At 51.9% G+C, this 21,021-nt stretch overlaps 8 non-coding genes across 8 annotated transcripts; 4 read left to right on the top strand and 4 right to left on the bottom strand.

Annotated features, from left to right (window-relative positions):
* Positions 1–1,551: 1,551 nt before the first annotated feature.
* TRNAS-AGA (transfer RNA serine (anticodon AGA)) lies at positions 1,552–1,633 on the top strand. The gene has a single exon. It is a non-coding gene; the product is annotated as a tRNA-Ser (tRNA).
* Positions 1,634–2,990: 1,357 nt separating this feature from the next.
* On the top strand, positions 2,991–3,062 carry TRNAG-UCC (transfer RNA glycine (anticodon UCC)). Its single transcript has one exon. It is a non-coding gene; the product is annotated as a tRNA-Gly (tRNA).
* Positions 3,063–4,438: 1,376 nt separating this feature from the next.
* Positions 4,439–4,510, bottom strand: TRNAM-CAU (transfer RNA methionine (anticodon CAU)). Its single transcript has one exon. It is a non-coding gene; the product is annotated as a tRNA-Met (tRNA).
* Positions 4,511–6,018: 1,508 nt separating this feature from the next.
* Positions 6,019–6,100, bottom strand: TRNAS-AGA (transfer RNA serine (anticodon AGA)). Its single transcript has one exon. It is a non-coding gene; the product is annotated as a tRNA-Ser (tRNA).
* Positions 6,101–16,348: 10,248 nt separating this feature from the next.
* Positions 16,349–16,430, top strand: TRNAS-AGA (transfer RNA serine (anticodon AGA)). Its single transcript has one exon. It is a non-coding gene; the product is annotated as a tRNA-Ser (tRNA).
* A 1,357-nt stretch (positions 16,431–17,787) lies between these two features.
* TRNAG-UCC (transfer RNA glycine (anticodon UCC)) lies at positions 17,788–17,859 on the top strand. Its single transcript has one exon. It is a non-coding gene; the product is annotated as a tRNA-Gly (tRNA).
* Positions 17,860–19,236: 1,377 nt separating this feature from the next.
* TRNAM-CAU (transfer RNA methionine (anticodon CAU)) lies at positions 19,237–19,308 on the bottom strand. Its single transcript has one exon. It is a non-coding gene; the product is annotated as a tRNA-Met (tRNA).
* A 1,509-nt stretch (positions 19,309–20,817) lies between these two features.
* TRNAS-AGA (transfer RNA serine (anticodon AGA)) lies at positions 20,818–20,899 on the bottom strand. Its single transcript has one exon. It is a non-coding gene; the product is annotated as a tRNA-Ser (tRNA).
* Positions 20,900–21,021: the final 122 nt, after the last annotated feature.

The following is a 21,021-nucleotide window of genomic DNA, read 5'->3' as shown; positions in this document are numbered from 1 at the left end:
AGTGCTTTGTGTGGAGCTTGTTCCTGGTAAATGGGCAGTTCTCTGTGTCCCCCTGAACCCTGCAGATGTGTTTCTTGGTCTCCGTTCTGTGCCACTTCATTTACTCCTTCTCATTAAAGACTTTGTGCAGCATAGCTGGAGACTCATGGTGTTTGTTCTCCTCCTCCCTCACGTAGCCATCTGCTCTGCAATGAAGAGCGTTGGCTTCTCTCCTGATCTTACCACTGTGGTGGCAAGAGATCCCTGAACTGATACCAGAACCCCCAGAAAACCCTCAGACATTGAGCATGAGTCTATAACCTGGTGATCACAGCTCTGCAGGACCAGATCCCCAATTGTTTGTTGAGGATTCATAGTTACATACAGATTGACATTAACATACAGATCTTTGACTTGACTTTTCCGTCCTCTCAATTGCTGTTTACAAACTTAGTATGAAAACCAATCATCTCAATTCTCCCTTTTATTTGTGTTTTGGAATAAACTCCAGGGAATGAGTATGGAGTGGAAAAGAGAAACGAACTCTTTTTCAGATCCAGACAGAAGCAGTGTGACTGCAAGGTGGGGTTGGACTGGGCATTTCAGTGGGGAATATAGCATGCGCAATCATGATACCCTCTTCATAAGTCCACCTTCTTGTAGCATTGGAGATGCCAGAATTGGCGTCTGTAAATACTGTGCTAACACAAACCCACATACACTGACAGCAGAGAAAAGAAAGTTGGGTTTTTTTCTTTAGGCAAGCCTGGAATCCAAACTCGAGAAGCTTTGTCCTCCAACCACACTCTACAGTTTTATATCTGGGCTTATGAAGCACCGTCTGTCCCTAGACCACCACCTAGATGTTGTCAATTTTCACCTGTCCCCCACCATTGCAGGATGCTTTTCTTGCCAGGTGCAACCAACCATAGCAGCAGGTGCAGCTCTGTGCCAGACCAAACATGCCTGTCTCCTGGCTCCTGTACCAGCCTGGCGTCTTCCCAGCATACTGAAAATAGCAGTCCCAGTGTCAAGAGTGCAGGGAGGCGGTGGGATTAGTTTGAAGCAGAAGAGGCTGCCTGCAGAACACATAGGACACCCATCCTGGAGCCAGGATGAAGAGACATTTGTCAGCATTGGCCAGGCTCAAAGCTGGCTCAACTCCTTGGAAGGCAGCTCTGCTCACCATTACACCACCCGTGGGATGTTCTGTCTCCTGCTCCTACAGATCAGAGAATTGTCAGCCTCCTGCTCATCCAGATCAGAGCCTCATCAGCTTCCTGCTCCTCCAGATCAGAGCCTGGCCTCTGTCCTGCTCCTCCATTGAGCAGGCTGACCACCCTCCACCTTCCAGCCCCCACCAGACACTTTCTCAAGCCTCTCCTCTTGGTCACTCTCTCAACTGCAACCACCTCCCACATGTGTTCTGTGTGCAGACAGGCACTGCTACGTGGACCACCTCAGCACTGAGTCCTTACAGGGCTAGAAGTGAAGCCTGGCCCTGAAGCCCCCAGGGAGCCGGGTGTCGTTGCACGGGACATGTGAGGAGCGGAGCAGAGAGGGCTGGAGCAGGTAGTTGTGGCGGAGAGGTGAAGGCGATGGACTAGAAATCCATTGGGGTTTCCCCGCACAGGTTTGAATCCTGCCAACTACGGGCTGCAGTTCCCTTTTGGGCTGCCAGCAACTGACCATTCTGCACCTGTGGGACTCAGCTCCACACTGGACCTGCTGCCCAGGGAGACAGTCATAACCCCTTGCCTACAGCACCTGTCGTCCTTCCTCACAGAACCTCTGGGATGAAGGGGAAATCCTGCTCCCATTGCCAAGCTAGGCAAGCTGGGGGAAGGGAAAGGACCAGTGCTGAGCAGGAGCCATGAAAGGGGTTCCACTGATGTTGGATCTTCAAGAGAACCTTACAGCCTCATCTCACCTGACATCCCAAGCTGCACAACCCCACCGTCTGTCTTCCCTACACCTGAAGCTACAGCAGCTCATCTCCAAATAGATCCTGCACACCATGGCCCTCATTGCTATCAAAGAAGGCATGACACCTCATGGAAATCATGCCAGCACTCACAAAGTGCTCCTTGCTTTAGGTGTCATGAAGACAGACTGGTGTGACAGGTCGTACCTGGCATCCTGGGGGAATTCTGCCTGACACATCCCAGCTTTTGCACACATAGGCAGCTTTCCTAGGAGGTTTCCATATTGGCCGAAAAATAGATGGGGACAGGGGTTGGGTTTCTCCTGTCTCCTCCTCTTCTGGGAAAGACACAGAAGTGCAAAAGAGGATGTGGTGTGACTGTGGCATCAGGATGCCCTCACTTTCCATTACAGACCCTGATGGGTGGATCAAAAAGAGTTGGAGGCTTCCCAGATGGCTTCTTTCAGATGCATGCCAGTTGCTCCCAAGAAAGCAACAGTAGAGGAAGGGATGCAGGTATCATGCCTGGGTGGGTTCTTGAAAAGAAAGGGAAGCCCTGAGGGGCCCATGCAGAGAGGGCCCAGAGAAGGAGAGAAAACCCCATTGTTGGTGCGTGGTCTGTTCCGCACAGCCTTGACACTGCGGGTGGTTAAGCAGTGCAAGCCGAAGGGAAGTTCAGGCTGGTTGGCAGCAATGATGAAGAAGGAAAGGATAGCAGAAGAGCAATCTGGAGCTGAGCCAGGGACCTCTTGGTCTGCAGTCAAATGCTCTCCCCTGAGCAAGAAACCCTGCAGCAGGCAGGCTGCAGCTGTTCTCTCTATGCTCCCATCTTCACTCACATCTCAACCCTCTCCATCCTGCTTTACGTTTGTCTCCTCTGCCTGGTTGCTGCGTGCTCTCATCAACGGATGGAAGAGGCAATGAGCAAAAATATTCCCAAATTTGCAGGTGTCACCACTACCACCCTGTCCCTTGCCGCCACCAACAGGTTCTGCCAGCTCAGCCTGCCCAGAACCTCCCTGGGACACCTTGCAGTGTACTTCAAAGTGGTGAAGTGCAGCAGCAGTAGACAGAATTGCAACCAGCTGCGTTGGTGGTATAGTGGTGAGCATAGCTGCCTTCCAAGCAGTTGACCCGGGTTCGATTCCCGGCCAACGCAAGGAGGTTTTTCTTTCCCTGGGAACCAGAGCATTTGGCAGCTCCTCAGCTGCTCCTTGTCAAAGCAACTGAGCTCGGCTCCTCCTGCTGCCCGCAGCAGCTCTGCCTCCACGCCTCCATGTTGCCCAATCCAGAGGGCAAGCGGGAAATTCTCAGCCATGCTGCTGCACCCCGGCAGAACAGCCCCATGTCCTGGAAGCTGCGCTGTGCAACCAGGGGGTGATCATAGTAGCACAGAGACAGGTGCTGTCCTGTCTCTGTAATGCAGGGTCACAGGTAACAGCCTCTAGTCTGGTCCTTTGTTCCCTGCCATGACACAGCTGCTTTTCCTGGCCAGACTCTCCATCTCTGGTGCTTCCCACTTTCTTTCCGAGGGATCCCAGATGAGGATTCGTGAGAAATGCTGGTACAGCATCAGGGTCTGTACAACTTGGACAACACCCACTGAGACCAGGGTATTCTTCCTGCTGAGATGGCTCCAGGCTGGGTTCAGGAGCAAGGAGACAGGGATATTTGGACTGACCCAGAGCTCAACCTGCTGCTGCTGGTTGCACCTGGAAATGGGCCATTCTCTGTGTCCCCCCATACCCTGCAGACATGTTTCTTTATCTCTGTTTCGTGCCACTGCAGTTGCTCCTTCTCATTAAAGACTTTGTGCAGCATAGCTGGAGACTCATGGTGGTCGGTCTCCTCCTCTTCTGTTGTTCAGCGCCCCTGCAAGAAAGAGGGAGAACCTGCTCTTTCCCATGTCAGTGACTTTGGCCCCATTCAGGAACAGTGCCAGGGTGGGTGTAATTCACTGACATGACACCAGAACACCAAAAAAAGAGCAAGCACGCAAGAGAATTGAAGAAAAGTGACAGAGAAATTTGTTTCACAAGAAGCAGTTTGCAGTTCCTTCAGCAATATCCAGCTGCTCCAGCACGGGTGCTCCAGGTGCCAAGAGTATCGCAGATGGGTCAGTGCTGTGGTGGCACCTGAAAACAGCTGTGTGCAGCAAATAGACTGAGACAGAGAAAGCCACATGTGCTGGAGGCGATTGCATTGGTGTTTCCCGGACTAGGTGAAAGCAGGCTTGTCCTCCTCCCCAGCCGCAGAGCCCTGGAGGTTCGGTTCCCTCTTGTGTCTGAGAAGTTGGGAACTTATCTGCCTGGTGGGAAGGGAGAAACAGCAGTGTCCCCAGGATATCCTCTGCCTGCTGGGGTGAACTCTGAGCTGTGCTCTGCTGCTCCACAGTCCCCTCTGCTGAGGGTGTGGGACAGCCCTGGGAAGCCCTGGGTGTCCAGAGGGCAGGAGGGCAGCAGAGCAGGGAGCACCTGATGAACGCTGCAAGGGAAAGGCAGTCTCTGTTGGGGCTGGAGCGAGGCCAAAAGCAAGTAGCAGAGGATGGTTTCGATCCATCGACCTCTGGGTTATGGGCCCAGCACGCTCCCGCTGCGCCACTCTGCTCCCCCCAGCAGCTCTGCAGGCACCTCCCCAGCCCTGCCTGATGCTGCCTGGACCTGCCAGCACCAGTGCTGCTGCTCAGGCCTCCTGCCCTCCACTTCGCTGCACCCGTCACCAGGTTGCATCTAGCTCTCTCTGGAAACCTCAGCGCCCCCACACAAGGGCTGGCAAGCGCAAGGGCCTTGTGTTGTCCTTCTCTCCACATATCCTTCCTATAACCCCTCTCGAGGAGTTGATTTTTGACCACCCGACCTGGCTCTGCAGGTGCTGTATGGGAGGTTCTCACCCACTGACAGGAGTTTGAGTTTGGTTTTTCAGATCACATTGACCTTGTGGTAAAAGCTCTTACTCCTAGACACTGTTGGCTCCTGTAACCAAGATGTATAGCAGTTGGGGCCATGTTTTTCACACTGGCTTGCAGGGCCTTGCCCAGCCCATGCTGTGTTGCACTGTCACGCAGCTCCCACCTTGTCCTCCCTCCTGGTGCAGCCCTGCCCTTGCTGCTCCCTGACACTGTGCAGGTAGCCAGGGAGTCAGATGAACCTGTGCTCTCTTGCCTTCAGCTTCTCTTTCCCAACACTGCTGGCTGTGGAGGTGGCACCCAGTCACACCAGGGCAGGGCTGGCAAAGATGGCCTGGGCAGTAGCCAGTCTTAGATGCTGCAAGTTGTCCCAGCAAAGCTCTGGGCAGGGTAAGCTGATAGAAACTGTTGGTGAAGGTGAGGGACAGGGTGGCAGTGCTGAGACCTGTGTCTTTGGGCACGTTTTTGCTCATTACCTCTTCTGTCCATTGAGCAGACCACACAGCAACCATGTAGAGCAGACAAATGTAAAAGCAGGGTATCCTGATGCCACAGTCACACCACACCCTCTTTTGCACTTCTGTGTCTTTCCCAGAAGAGGAGGAGGCAGGAGAAACCCAACCCCTGTCCCCATCTCATCTTTGGGCCAATATGGAAACCTCCTAGGAAAGCTGCCTATGTGTGCAAAAGCTGGGGATGTGCCAGGCAGAATTTCCCCAGGATGCCAGGTATGACCTGTCACACCAGTCTGTCTTCATGACACCTAAAGCAAGGAGCACTTTGTGAGTGCTGGCATGATCTCATAACCGTGAAGTGTCTTCTCTTCTTTGATAGCAATGAGGGCCATGGTGTGCAGGCTCTCTTTGGAGATCAGCTGCTGTAGCTTCAGGTGTAGGGAAGACAGCCGGTGGGGCTGTGCTGCTGGGGATGTCAGGTGAGATGAGACTGTAAGGTTCTGTTGAAGAACCCACAACAGTGGAGCCCTTTTCATGGCTCCTGCTCAGCACTGGCCCTTTCCCTTCCCCCAGCTTGCCTAGCTTGGCAATGGGAGCAGGATTTCCCCTTCATCCCAGAGGTTCTGTGGGGAAGGAGAACAGGTGCTGTAGGCAAGGGATTATGACTGTCACCCTGGGCAACAGGTCCAGTGTGGAGCTGAGTCCCACAGGTGCAGAATGGTCAGTTGCTGGCAGCCCAAAAGGGAACTGCAGCCCTTAGTTGGCAGGATTCAAACCTGCGCGGGGAAACCCCAATGGATTTCTAGTCCATCGCCTTCACCACTCGGCCACAACTACCTGCTCCAGCCCTCTCTGCCCCGCTCCTCACATGGCCTGTGCAATGACACCCGGCTCCCTGGTGGCTTCAGGGCCAGGCTTCTACTTCTAGCCCTGCATTTGGGAGCTCCACTGAACAGGACAGGTGGCAGGCTTCCACAGGCCTCGACAGCTGTCACCACAGGGCCTAGGGCTGCACATCCCAGCACCTTCTCCTCACACAGGCTCCTGGCATATCCTGCCATTGATAAAAGGAACAAAAGTCTTTTGGAAACCCAACTTGGTATAATGTAACAACACTAGGCCTAATGTAACAAGCCCAGGTATAATGTAACAGGAACTTAAAAGAGAATTGAGTAGCTATAGAGAGTGGGCATGAGGTAAAGCCCTTCGTTTGCAAGGTGAGCCAGTGGAATGTTCCACTAGATGAAGAAGAGCTACGTGGTATTTTCTGTGTAGCAGAACAAAATGACAATGTGTGTGGGTGTGTGTTCAAGAAACTGGGTCAAAAAGTGGACACGTGTAATTTAAGGGGCACCAGGATGCGAAGACCACGGGGGACCGCTAGAGACCCCAGATGAAGACCCTCGGATACCAAAAAAGGACTTCCGACATACGCCTTGATTATGTAAATAATCTACGTTTAATGCATTAGCTTAGTGGTAGAAACGAATGAATATGCAATTAATATGTGTAGTTAATACCAAGAGGCGTGAGTCCTGCACGCGTGCTCTATTAGAGGAACGATCCTTGGAGCATTGGGTGCACTGCAATAAAAGTACCTGCGTTTTAACATTTTTAAAACAGTGTTACGGAGTATTTTGCTGAGTTTTCTGTATCCCCATGATGATGCTGATTTCACAATTCGGATGGCATCTTGGCTGCTTCCAGGGAAGAAGGGTAGGCAACTTTGTGGAGACAACCAGGGCTGGTGGTAGTTGTAGGGTAGCATATTGCATCCCACCTTCCTTCTCAAATTTAACTCCTCTCCTCTCCTCTCTGCACCTCTCCTCCCCTCTTTTTTTCCTCATGTCCTCTCCTCAGCCATTAATCTCTCTCCCTATACTCGTAGCAGAACTGCTCCAGGCCCCTGATAATATTTGTGTTCTCCTCTGGAGCCACTCAAGTAGGTCTGTTACTCAAGGTGGGGTCTCACGAAAGTGGAGTAAGTAAAGTAGAGGGGGACAATCACCTCCATTGACCTCCTGGTCACACTGCTGCTGACACAGCCCACGATACAACTGGCTTTTTGGACTTCAATCACGCATTGCCAGCTTGTGTCCAGTTTTGTCATCTACCAGTACTGCCAAGTCCTTCTCTGAAGGGCTGCCCCAAACCCTTCATGGCCCAGCCTATATCCATGTTTGGAATTGCCTTGACCCAAGGTCAGGACCTTGCTCTTGGCCTTGTTGAACTTAGGAATCCTTGCACATCCCAGCACTCTAACTTGTCAAGGTCCCTCTGCATGGCATCACTCAGCTTGGCATCTCCTGCAATCTCACTTCAGGATGCACTCATTCCCACTGTCCACGTCCCGAACCAAGATGTTAAAACATACTGATACCAACATGGACCCCCAAGGCACACCATTCATCACTGGTCTCCACCCGCACCTCAAGACATTGACCACAACTCTGTGAGTCTGACCATCCTGAAAATTCCTTTTACAATGAGTGGTCCACATCTCAAATCCATGTCTTTCCATTTCAGAGAACAGGATGCTGTGCTGGGCAGTTTTAAATGTTGCGCACATACAGATGAGATCTGTCACTCTTCCCTTATCCACCAATGTTGCTACCCCATCATACGTGTTCACTCAGTATGTCGGTCATGATTTGCCCTTGGGGAAGACATGTGGGCTATCACCAGTCACCTCTTTGTATTCCATGTCCCTTAGACTAGTTTCCAGGAGGATCTCCGACAACATTGAGTCAGGGGAAGACATGCACCTGCCCCAATACCCATGCACCTGGATAAGCAATGACTACTGAGGGGGTTTGCTGGAGCAGCACTGAGGACAGAAATGCATCATCTGGAAAACTAAAAAGACACACTGGTTATTCCTTTGTTCTTGGGTACCTGCTTGCATGCAGGAGGCCTTGGTTTACTGCTGAACACCTTATGTGCCTTTTCCCTCCAAAACATCAGTGACTAGCAAGGTACGTTGGCAAAAGGAAAGGAGGGATAAACCTGACTTCCAGATGCCAGGACTCAGGCTGAGATTCAGGCTCAGAAAGGCTCTCCACCTTATGCTGAAGATGCCTTGCACAACTCATCTGAGCACACATGTCCATTTTTTCCTGTTACGTCAGGAAGCACTGTCATCTCAGCCCAGTTATTCAATGGGCTCCTGTCCTCTGCCAGGAGGCACTCAGACCAGTCTGTGATAAGTCGCTGCTTTCTGAGCAAAGATGTTTCTTTCATGAGAAGAAGCAAAAGCAGTGGCACAGAACAGAGACCAAGAAACACATCTGCAGGGTTCAAGGGGACACAGAGAACTGCCCATTTCCCAAGGACAAGCTCGAAACACAAAACACTTGCCTTTCCCCATTCTGTTCTCCTTGCTGGCAATCCCAGCCCAGCAAGAGCAGTCCCTAACTCCAGCACCCTCCCCCAGCAGCAGGAGGTTCAGCAAAGCAGAAGAGAACGAGCCCTTTCTCAAGGAGCTCAGAGCACAGCAGAGCCAGGGGAGGTATGGCGAGGCCTGACGTGCAGCCAGGAGCCGTGGGCACAGGTCCCTCCTGCCAGGTGGCATGAGGACACCCAGCCCATCTGCAAGGGCTGGCCACACTCCTGCTGTGCAGTCCCCATCATTCTTCCTGCTCCAGAAGGGATGATGCACCAGATTCAGCAGTTCAGACGGCAGTGGGGGGGAGGCAGGCACAGCCCTGACCCCCCCAGACCAAGGGAGCCCCCAGAAGAAATGGGAACCCCCCCAGTGCTGAGGGAGCTCCCAACAGCAGCTGACAGAGAGGATCCCACAACTGTGTTCTGAGGGAAAGAGGTGAGAATGGGGCCCGGCAGGGTCACCACCACTGGACAGGCCTCAATGGACACCGTCGAGTCACCACAGCGGGTGACACAGGGCTCACTGCAGCTGCTTGCAAGTGGGGTTGGGCCAGAGGAACCACAAGGTGGTGGGATACAGGGTCTGAAGCAAGACATCTCTCGGTGAGGGAAGCAAAGCTGAAACACAGAAGACAGGGACAACACAGAACCCCAACCTCAGTCTGTCTTTTTTGTCCTCAGTTCTGTCTGCAGATGCGCTTTACTGCCTTCCATCTCCATGCGAAGGTCCCTGTCTAGGAAGGGCCTTAATTTCATCTTGCTGAGACGTACAACAGGCTTAACCACTTTTGGGACAGGATCCAACTCAGTGGATTTAAAGTCCCTGTGGAGACCCTCATCACACCCCATCTACAGAGCAACTTGTTCTGCATTGAAGGAGACACTCGATGCACTTGGCCATTTGGTTAGAGACCATCTGTTCTAGTGCTGGGTCAAGCTGAGGCAGCCCAAGGATTCACCCGAGTAGCCACCATGACAGCAGTTCAGCCCACCGGGAGACATGGAGTGCATGGAGTCTTACCGTGTTCGTCGAGGAAAGGCAGGCAAGATAGGAGGATGCAGAGCGTGGAGCTGTGTCCTGGTTATCTGTGAGGCCACAATCATTCCTTACTCGTGAAGAAGCATCTAAACTTAGAGTAGTTGTGTCTTGAAGAGTCCTCGCTTGTGGTTAATTACTTGCTCCTTTCATCCCAAATATTGTGCTCCTGTTTCATACTGCCAGACACCAATGTAATTAATTGGTGCCCCAGCTTCATAAGGCAAATTACGTCTAAGGTCTAAGGCCAGCACTCAGGAAGATTGTTTTTTTTTTTTTTGTTTTTTTTTTTTTTTGTGATCCGGATTGTCACATTAACTTCTTAATGGTGAGCAGAACCACCAGTCATGGAGAAGTTCAGCTTTAAAGGACACCTCAAGTCAACTCTCAAGTGTAGTCAGTGCAGACACACGTGCTCCAGCCCTCACGTTCTGCCTGGTCCTTTGCCAGTACTTCTCTGAGGTCTGACAGTGGATGGGAAGTAAAAAGCAGGATTAGGAGTGAAGGTTCCTTCCAGGATTTACAGTGAAACTTCTGCTTCTACAGACTTTTCCTCTTCTTCCTGTCACACCTTCTGCCAGAAGCGGTTTCTACTCAGTGACATGAAAGTGAAATGCGGACAAGATGGCATTTACACATCCGGCAGTCATGGTCCTCATGGAGCACATTCATGTCTCTTGGTTCATTCAGATCAAACCTGCATATGGGTGGGATTCAAAAGTGGGATGAAACAACCAGATTGAGAAGGAGAAAGAGAAGTGGCCATCCCTGAGGTGTCTTTATACTGACCGCATAAAAAAATCTATTCATCTCATCTCCCCAGACCTTTCTCTGTAACTGCTAAACAGTGCTGGCATCCTCACTGCCATCTCCTGGTGGTCCACAAGTGCAACCCTGGATGTGCTGTCCTTGAGACAGTGACTTCTCCAATGGCAGCAGAGTTCAGAAGTCAAGAGGAGGAGGCCCAGAGCTTCCTGAGGTAAGTGGGAAGCTTTGTCTGCTCAGAGCAGGAGATTACCCCAGAGGACCTCCTCAGGTCCCTTCTAACCATCATTATTCGGAAGAGCATGGAGTCTCAAGAGTCCTTGGGCACCAAACAAATGGCAATGTCTTGGAAGGCGGCAGCAGAACAAGACCACATAGAAGCACCAGTAGATTCAGGAATGATGCTAAAAGGTGTGGAAATGCCTTGGAGGAAAACAGAACTTTCAGAGGAATGAGGCTGTGACTCTGGTATCTCTGACATGCCTGAGGCTGGGGCACTTTGTTCACTGGAGTCCACAGCATGATGACTCACGTTTCCCTGGAGCTCAGGGTTTTTCCCAACTCTTCCACATCATGATGACTCCCAGGTGCTCTGCAAGACTGATCCAATGTCCCTTTGTAGTCTGAAATGTATGGAAAGGATCACCCCATCTGTGACCGAGAAAAAAGGCCATGAGCTTTTGGCCCCTTGCCCTTCCTCTCTCCTTAAAATCGGGTCATGCAGGCCTCTAGCCTCTGGGATGAAATTAGTGAGCAAAACAGGACAATTTGGATGTGAATCTCTTTCAGAGGTGAACGTGGGCATGTCTTTGAGGATCCTCTTGTGCGCTGACTTGCTTGTTTCCAACAGGTTCTCCACTTCCCAAGCTGAACCCAGACCCCTGCTTGGAAGAAACATGAAGGCCTGGCCCAGTTTATCAAGGGACATAGCTGTGAAGATCCCATGGAGAGGTTACTTGAAAGAGACCTGCCTCACCCCCTGGTATGCCCTTCAGCATTATGAATCTGCCTTTGTTCCCTGGGCTCATGGGAAGAATAAAAAGGCTGCGGCAGAGCCTGATAGGCATGTTTGAGGACCTTGTGGTCCTCAGTCCTGATTGCAAGTGAATTCCCTAAGGCCCACAATGATCCTTGTCTGCCACTGAGCTTTGCCACATCTCTGCAGAAGTGGGTCTATACACACTTGAACCTTCCCGCTCTCTCCTGTATGTCTATGGTGACGCACTGGAGGAAGCATCACACTCACAAGGCCATGATCCTGAGAGAGAACCTCAACCACCCAGACATTTGGTGCCAAAGCAGCACAGCAAACTGCAAGCAGTCCAGGAAACTACTCGAGCCTATTGAGGACAACTTATTGTTACCGGTGATGGAGAGTTGATCCAGAGGAGAGGCACTGCTTGATCTGTTGTGTACTAATGTAGAAGAACTTATCAAAGGTGTCAAGACTGGCATTAGGCCGGGCTGCAGCCATCATGCCCTGGAGGGATTCTCCATCTTGAGAGATACAGGATGGGTAAAAAGTAGAGTCAGGACCCTAAACCTCAGGAAGGAAATCCTTCAGTTGCTTGGGGCACTTGTGCAGAGGATCTCTTGGGAAACTGCACTCAGAGATACAGAAGTGAACAAGAGTTGGCACATATTGAAAGATATTTTTCTTAGACTGCTAGAACGCTCAGTCTCGGTGTGCAAGTAGTTGTGCAGGGGAAGCAGGAGACCAGCCTGCCAAATACCTCTTAGGCAAACTAAGAGGCAAAACTAAAATGCAAAGGCAATCAAGGCAGGGATACACATCCTGGGGAGATTACACAGAACCAACCCAGGCCTGCAAGGAGGGGATCAGGAAGCCAAGGACACTATCTTTGTGAGGCAGGTAAAAAATTACGAGATGGGTTTCTTCAGGTGCATAGGACAACAAGGGAAGATGAAAGAAACTGTACTGCCCTGATGAGTGAAAGGGAATACCTGGCTACAACTCACATGGAGATGGTGAGCTTTAGCCATCATACGTAGTTCACAGAAGCCAAAGGCATGGGATGCAAGAATGAGGAACCAATAACAATAAAAATTAAAATTAAAAAAAATATATATTTAAAATAAAATAAAATAAAATAAAATGATATAAAATAAAATATAATAAAATAAACCAAAACTAAATAAATAAATAAATAAATAAACAACACCAACAAACCAAAACATCCAAAAACCAAAGAGCAAACCAAACACACAAAAAAGCACCATACCAAACCCACATTTCAACATCAGTGGACACCAGAAGAGCGTTTAAGGTCATCTACTTGTCCAGAGCATTTAGTACTGCCCCACACAACATCTTGATTCTATAATGGAGAGGCATGCATTTGACAGGAGGACCACTCACTGTATAAGGAATTGTCTGGATGGTCACACTCCAGGGTTGCCGTCAACGTCTTGAAGTCCAGATGGAGACCCATGATGAGTCATGTCACTCAGGGAATTGTGTTGGGACCAGTATTATTTAACATGTCTGTCGTGGACATGGACAGTGGGATCCACAGGGAGTTTGCGGATGACATCAAGCTGAGTGATGTGCTTGGTACACTGGAGAGAAGGGGTGCGATCCAGAGGGACCTTGAAAGAATAGAGAGAACTTTTGTGCAGATGACATGAAGTTCAAGAAGTCCAAGTGTAAGTTCCTGTACCTGAGTCAGTGGAATTCCAACAAATGGGTACAGGTTGAGCCATGATGGGATTGAGAACAGCCCTGTGGAATAGGAAATTTCAGATGAAAGAGGTGAGGGCATAACCACCAAAAATAGCTTTGGAAAGCAGTAACTACTAGGTGATCAGAGGCTTCATGAGTAAGGAATGTTTGTGGCCCCACGACGCTCTGGGACACAGTATAAAAGCCTGGCTGTTCCAGGCTCTACATCATCTTCTTTTGCCTTCATTTCCTCAAGGAACGAGGTAAGCCTTTGTGCGCTCCATTCTCCCTGTGGGCTGAACTGCTGTCACGGTGACTACTCACCTCTTTCCCTTTTGATGGGGCTGGCTGGGGAGAGCTGGGAAGAGGCAGATTCTTTCAAGCACAAGGGGATGAATGGGGCTCAGCTGCAGGGAGATCTGCTCAGCAGAAGTTCTGCTTTAGACAGATGGTCTCTAACCAAATGGACAAGTACATTCAGTGCCTCCTTCACTGCCTGTTCTGGAGATGGGGTATGATCAGGCTCTCCACGGGGGCTTTAAATCCACTGAGTTGGGTCCTGTCCCGAAAGTGGTTCAGCCTTTCTGGACCATGCAACTCAGAGAGCACGGTGAGGGCCATGGCAGCTCTATGCACACTGTGTGTTCTCAAGAGCTGATTTCTGAATCATTTGTTCCACGCAGCCTATTTGTGCTGAACTAGTTGCATCAACCTTCATCTGTGCTATGTCCCTGTTAATGCATGAGGAGGTCCTTGTGGAATCAGCAAGCCGTTAGGCACTTCTTTGGTTCTAGGCGTTCAAATCCAGTCCTAAGAAGAGATGTGATACCTGTTTTACATGGCAGTAAGATCAATTTCAGACCCTATCTAGACATGGACCTCCTAAAGGAGACGGAGGGCAGTCAAGTGTATCTACAGCGAGAACTGAGGACAAGAAAGACAGACTGACGTTGGGGTTCTGTGTTGTCCCTGTCTTCTGTGTTTCAGCTTTGCTTCCCTCACCGAGAGATGTCTTGCTTCAGACCCTGTATCCCACCACCTTGTGGTTCCTCTGGCCCAACCCCACTTGCAAGCAGCTGCAGTGAGCCCTGTGTTGCCCGCTGTGGTGACTCAACGGTGGCAATTGAGGCCTCTCCAGTGGTGGTGACCCTGCCGGGCCCCATCCTCACCTCTTTCCCTCAGAACACAGTTGTGGGATCCTCTCTGTCAGCTGCTGTTGGGAGCTCCCTCAGCACTGGGGGGGTTCCCATTTCTTCTGGAGGCTCCCTTGGTCTGGGGGGCTCAGGGCTGTGCCTGCCTCCCCCCCGCTGCCGTCTGAACTGCTGAACCTGGTGCATCATCCCTTCTGGAGCAGGAAGAATGACGGAGACTGCACAGCAGGAGTGTGATCAGGCCTTGCAATGGGCTGGGTGTCCTCACGTCACCTGGCGGGAGGGAAATGTGGCCACGGCTCCTGGCTGCACGTCAGGCCTTGCCGTGCCTCCTCTGGCTCTTCTGTGCTCTGAGCTCCTTGAGAAGGGGCTCATTCTCTTCTGCTTTTCTGAATCTCTGGGTGCTGGGAGAGGGTGCTGGAGTTAGGGACTGCTCTTGCTGGGCTGGGATTGCCAGCAGGGAGAGCAGAATGCGGAAAGGCAAGTGCTTTGTGTGGAGCTTGTTCCTGGTAAATGGGCAGTTCTCTGTGTCCCCCTGAACCCTGCAGATGTGTTTCTTGGTCTCCGTTCTGTGCCACTTCATTTACTCCTTCTCATTAAAGACTTTGTGCAGCATAGCTGGAGACTCATGGTGTTTGTTCTCCTCCTCCCTCACGTAGCCATCTGCTCTGCAATGAAGAGCGTTGGCTTCTCTCCTGATCTTACCACTGTGGTGGCAAGAGATCCCTGAACTGATACCAGAACCCCCAGAAAACCCTCAGACATTGAGCATGAGTCTATAACCTGGTGATCACAGCTCTGCAGGACCAGATCCCCAATTGTTTGTTGAGGATTCATAGTTACATACAGATTGACATTAACATACAGATCTTTGACTTGACTTTTCCGTCCTCTCAATTGCTGTTTACAAACTTAGTATGAAAACCAATCATCTCAATTCTCCCTTTTATTTGTGTTTTGGAATAAACTCCAGGGAATGAGTATGGAGTGGAAAAGAGAAACGAACTCTTTTTCAGATCCAGACAGAAGCAGTGTGACTGCAAGGTGGGGTTGGACTGGGCATTTCAGTGGGGAACATAGCATGCGCAATCATGATACCCTCTTCATAAGTCCACCTTCTTGTAGCATTGGAGATGCCAGAATTGGCGTCTGTAAATACTGTGCTAACACAAACCCACATACACTGACAGCAGAGAAAAGAAAGTTGGGTTTTTTTCTTTAGGCAAGCCTGGAATCCAAACTCGAGAAGCTTTGTCCTCCAACCACACTCTACAGTTTTATATCTGGGCTTATGAAGCACCGTCTGTCCCTAGACCACCACCTAGATGTTGTCAATTTTCACCTGTCCCCCACCATTGCAGGATGCTTTTCTTGCCAGGTGCAACCAACCATAGCAGCAGGTGCAGCTCTGTGCCAGACCAAACATGCCTGTCTCCTGGCTCCTGTACCAGCCTGGCGTCTTCCCAGCATACTGAAAATAGCAGTCCCAGTGTCAAGAGTGCAGGGAGGCGGTGGGATTAGTTTGAAGCAGAAGAGGCTGCCTGCAGAACACATAGGACACCCATCCTGGAGCCAGGATGAAGAGACATTTGTCAGCATTGGCCATGCTCAAAGCTGGCTCAACTCGTTGGAAGGCAGCTCTGCTCACCATTACACCACCCGTGGGATGTTCTGTCTCCTGCTCATCCAGATCAGAGAATTGTCAGCCTCCTGCTCATCCAGATCAGAGCCTCATCAGCTTCCTGCTCCTCCAGATCAGAGCCTGGCCTCTGTCCTGCTCCTCCAGATCAGAGCCTGGCCTCTGTCCTGCTCCTCCATTGAGCAGGCTGACCACCCTCCACCTTCCAGCCCCCACCAGACACTTTCTCAAGCCTCTCCTCTTGGTCACTCTCTCAACTGCAACCACCTCCCACATGTGTTCTGTGTGCAGACAGGCACTGCTACGTGGACCACCTCAGCACTGAGTCCTTACAGGGCTAGAAGTGAAGCCTGGCCCTGAAGCCCCCAGGGAGCCGGGTGTCGTTGCACGGGACATGTGAGGAGCGGGGCAGAGAGGGCTGGAGCAGGTAGTTGTGGCGGAGAGGTGAAGGCGATGGACTAGAAATCCATTGGGGTTTCCCCGCGCAGGTTTGAATCCTGCCAACTACGGGCTGCAGTTCCCTTTTGGGCTGCCAGCAACTGACCATTCTGCACCTGTGGGACTCAGCTCCACACTGGACCTGCTGCCCAGGGTGACAGTCATAACCCCTTGCCTACAGCACCTGTCGTCCTTCCTCACAGAACCTCTGGGATGAAGGGGAAATCCTGCTCCCATTGCCAAGCTAGGCAAGCTGGGGGAAGGGAAAGGACCAGTGCTGAGCAGGAGCCATGAAAGGGGTTCCACTGATGTTGGATCTTCAAGAGAACCTTACAGCCTCATCTCACCTGACATCCCAAGCTGCACAACCCCACCGGCTGTCTTCCCTACACCTGAAGCTACAGCAGCTCATCTCCAAAGAGATCCTGCACACCATGGCCCTCATTGCTATCAAAGAAGGCATGACACCTCATGGAAATCATGCCAGCACTCACAAAGTGCTCCTTGCTTTAGGTGTCATGAAGACAGACTGGTGTGACAGGTCGTACCTGGCATCCTGGGGGAATTCTGCCTGACACATCCCAGCTTTTGCACACATAGGCAGCTTTCCTAGGAGGTTTCCATATTGGCCGAAAAATAGATGGGGACAGGGGTTGGGTTTCTCCTGTCTCCTCCTCTTCTGGGAAAGACACAGAAGTGCAAAAGAGGATGTGGTGTGACTGTGGCATCAGGATGCCCTCACTTTCCATTACAGACCCTGATGGGTGGATCAAAAAGAGCTGGAGGCTTCCCAGATGGCTTCTTTCAGATGCATGCCAGTTGCTCCCAAGAAAGCAACAGTAGAGGAAGGGATGCAGGTATCATGCCTGGGTGGGTTCTTGAAAAGAAAGGGAAGCCCTGAGGGGCCCATGCAGAGAGGGCCCAGAGAAGGAGAGGAAACCCCATTGTTGGTGCGTGGTCTGTTCCGCACAGCCTTGACACTGCGGGTGGTTAAGCAGTGCAAGCCGAAGGGAAGTTCAGGCTTGTTGGCAGCAATGATGAAGAAGGAAAGGATAGCAGAAGAGCAATCTGGAGCTGAGCCAGGGACCTCTTGGTCTGCAGTCAAATGCTCTCCCCTGAGCAAGAAACCCTGCAGCAGGCAGGCTGCAGCTGTTCTCTCTATGCTCCCATCTTCACTCACATCTCAACCCTCTCCATCCTGCTTTACGTTTGTCTCCTCTGCCTGGTTGCTGCGTGCTCTCATCAACGGATGGAAGAGGCAATGAGCAAAAATATTCCCAAATTTGCAGGTGTCACCACTACCACCCTGTCCCTTGCCGCCACCAACAGGTTCTGCCAGCTCAGCCTGCCCAGAGCCTCCCTGGGACACCTTGCAGTGTACTTCAAAGTGGTGAAGTGCAGCAGCAGTAGACAGAATTGCAACCAGCTGCGTTGGTGGTATAGTGGTGAGCATAGCTGCCTTCCAAGCAGTTGACCCGGGTTCGATTCCCGGCCAATGCAAGGAGGTTTTTCTTTCCTTGCGAACCAGAGCATTTGGCAGCTCCTCAGCTGCTCCTTGTCAAAGCCACTGAGCTCGGCTCCTCCTGCTGCCCGCAGCAGCTCTGCCTCCACGCCTCCATGTTGCCCAATCCAGAGGGCAAGCGGGAAATTCTCAGCCATGCTGCTGCACCCCGGCAGAACAGCCCCATGTCCTGGAAGCTGCGCTGTGCAACCAGGGGGTGATCATAGTAGCACAGAGACAGGTGCTGTCCTGTCTCTGTAATGCAGGGTCACAGGTAACAGCCTCTAGTGTGGTCCTTTGTTCCCTGCCATGACACAGCTGCTTTTCCTGGCCAGACTCTCCATCTCTGGTGCTTCCCACTTTCTTTCCGAGGGATCCCAGATGAGGATTCGTGAGAAATGCTGGTACAGCATCAGGGTCTGTACAACTTGGACAACACCCACTGAGACCAGGGTATTCTTCCTGCTGAGATGGCTCCAGGCTGGGCTCAGGAGCAAGGAGACAGGGATATTTGGACTGACCCAGAGCTCAACCTGCTGCTGCTGGTTGCACCTGGAAATGGGCCATTCTCTGTGTCCCCCCATACCCTGCAGACATGTTTCTTGATCTCTGTTTCGTGCCACTGCAGTTGCTCCTTCTCATTAAAGACTTTGTGCAGCATAGCTGGAGACTCATGGTGGTCGGTCTCCTCCTCTTCTGTTGTTCAGCGCCCCTGCAAGAAAGAGGGAGAACCTGCTCTTTCCCATGTCAGTGACTTTGGCCCCATTCAGGAACAGTGCCAGGGTGGGTGTAATTCACTGACATGACACCAGAACACCAAAAAAAAGAGCAAGCACGCAAGAGAATGGAAGAAAAGTGACAGAGGAATTTGTTTCACAAGAAGCAGTTTGCAGCTCCTTCAGGAATATCCAGCTGCTCCAGCACGGGTGCTCCAGGTGCCAAGAGTATCGCAGATGGGTCAGTGCTGTGGTGGCACCTGAAAACAGCTGTGTGCAGCAAATAGACTGAGACAGAGAAAGCCACATGTGCTGGAGGCGATTGCATTGGTGTTTCCCAGACTAGGTGAAAGCAGGCTTGTCCTCCTCCCCAGCTGCAGAGCCCTGGAGGTTCGGTTCCCTCTTGTGTCTGAGAAGTTGGGAACTTATCTGCCTGGTGGGAAGGGAGAAACAGCAGTGTCCCCAGGACATCCTCTGCCTGCTGGGGTGAACTCTGAGCTGTGCTCTGCTGCTCCACAGTCCCCTCTGCTGAGGGTGTGGGACAGCCCTGGGAAGCCCTGGGTGTCCAGAGGGCAGGAGGGCAGCAGAGCAGGGAGCACCTGATGAACGCTGCAAGGGAGAGGCAGCGTCTGTTGGGGCTAGAGCGAGGCCAAAAGCAAGTAGCAGAGGATGGTTTCGATCCATCGACCTCTGGGTTATGGGCCCAGCACGCTCCCGCTGCGCCACTCTGCTCCCCCCCAGCAGCTCTGCAGGCACCTCCCCAGCCCTGCCTGATGCTGCCTGGACCTGCCAGCACCAGTGCTGCTGCTCAGGCCTCCTGCCCTCCACTTCGCTGCACCCGTCACCAGGTTGCATCTAGCTCTCTCTGGAAACCTCAGCGCCTCCACACAAGGGCTGGCAAGCGCAAGGGCCTTGTGTTGTCCTTCTCTCCACATATCCTTCCTATAACCCCTCTCGAGGAGTTGATTTTTGACCACCCGACCTGGCTCTGCAGGTGCTGTATGGGAGGTTCTCACCCACTGGCAGGAGTTTGAGTTTGGTTTTTCAGATCACATTGACCTTGTGGTAAAAGCTCTTACTCCTAGACACTGTTGGCTCCTGTAACCAAGATGTATAGCAGTTGGGGCAATGTTTTTCACACTGGCTTGCAGGGCCTTGCCCAGCCCATGCTGTGTTGCACTGTCACGCAGCTCCCACCTTGTCCTCCCTCCTGGTGCAGCCCTGCCCTTGCTGCTCCCTGACACTGTGCAGGTAGCCAGGGAGTCAGATGAACCTGTGCTCTCTTGCCTTCAGCTTCTCTTTCCCAACACTGCTGGCTGTGGAGGTGGCACCCAGTCACACCAGGGCAGGGCTGACAAAGCTGGCCTGGGCAGTAGCCAATCTTAGATGCTGCAAGTTGTCCCAGCAAAGCTCTGGGCAGGGTAAGCTGATAGAAACTGTTGGTGAAGGTGAGGGACAGGGTGGCAGTGCTGAGACCTGCGTCTTTGGGCACGTTTTTGCTCATTACCTCTTCTGTCCATTGAGCAGACCACACAGCAACCATGTAGAGCAGACAAATGTAAAAGCAGGGTATCCTGATGCCACAGTCACACCACACCCTCTTTTGCACTTCTGTATCTTTCCCAGAAGAGGAGGAGACAGGAGAAACCCAACCCCACTCCCCATCTCATCTTTGGGCCAATATGGAAACCTCCTAGGAAAGCTGCCTATGTGTGCGAAGGCTGGGGATGTGCCAGGCAGAATTTCCCCAGGATGCCGGGTACGACCTGTCACACCAGTCTGTCTTCATGACACCTAAAGCAAGGAGCACTTTGTGAGTGCTGGCATGATCTCATAACCGTGAAGTGTCTTCTCTTCTTTGATAGCAATGAGGGCCATGGTGTGCAGGCTCTCTTTGGAGATCAGCTGCTGTAGCTTCAGGTGTAGGGAAGACAGCCGGTGGGGCTGTGCTGCTGGGGATGTCAGGTGAGATGAGGCTGTAAGGTTCTGTTGAAGAACCCACAACAGTGGAGCCCTTTTCATGGCTCCTGCTCAGCACTGGCCCTTTCCCTTCCCCCAGCTTGCCTAGCTTGGCAATGGGAGCAGGATTTCCCCTTCATCCCAGAGGTTCTGTGGGGAAGGAGGACAGGTGCTGTAGGCAAGGGATTATGACTGTCACCCTGGGCAACAGGTCCAGTGTGGAGCTGAGTCCCACAGGCGCAGAATGGTCAGTTGCTGGCAGCCCAAAAGGGAACTGCAGCCCGTAGTTGGCAGGATTCGAACCTGCGCGGGGAAACCCCAATGGATTTCTAGTCCATCGCCTTCACCACTCGGCCACAACTACCTGCTCCAGCCCTCTCTGCCCCGCTCCTCACATGGCCTGTGCAATGACACCCGGCTCCCTGGGGGCTTCAGGGCCAGGCTTCACTTCTAGCCCTGCATTTGGGAGCTCCACTGAACAGGACA

Source organism: Patagioenas fasciata, chromosome 12 (genome assembly GCF_037038585.1).
Source record: "Patagioenas fasciata isolate bPatFas1 chromosome 12, bPatFas1.hap1, whole genome shotgun sequence".
NCBI classification, from domain to species: Eukaryota; Metazoa; Chordata; class Aves; order Columbiformes; family Columbidae; genus Patagioenas; species Patagioenas fasciata.
Note: the sequence above shows the minus strand (reverse complement) of the source record. Positions and strands in the feature narration are given on the sequence as shown.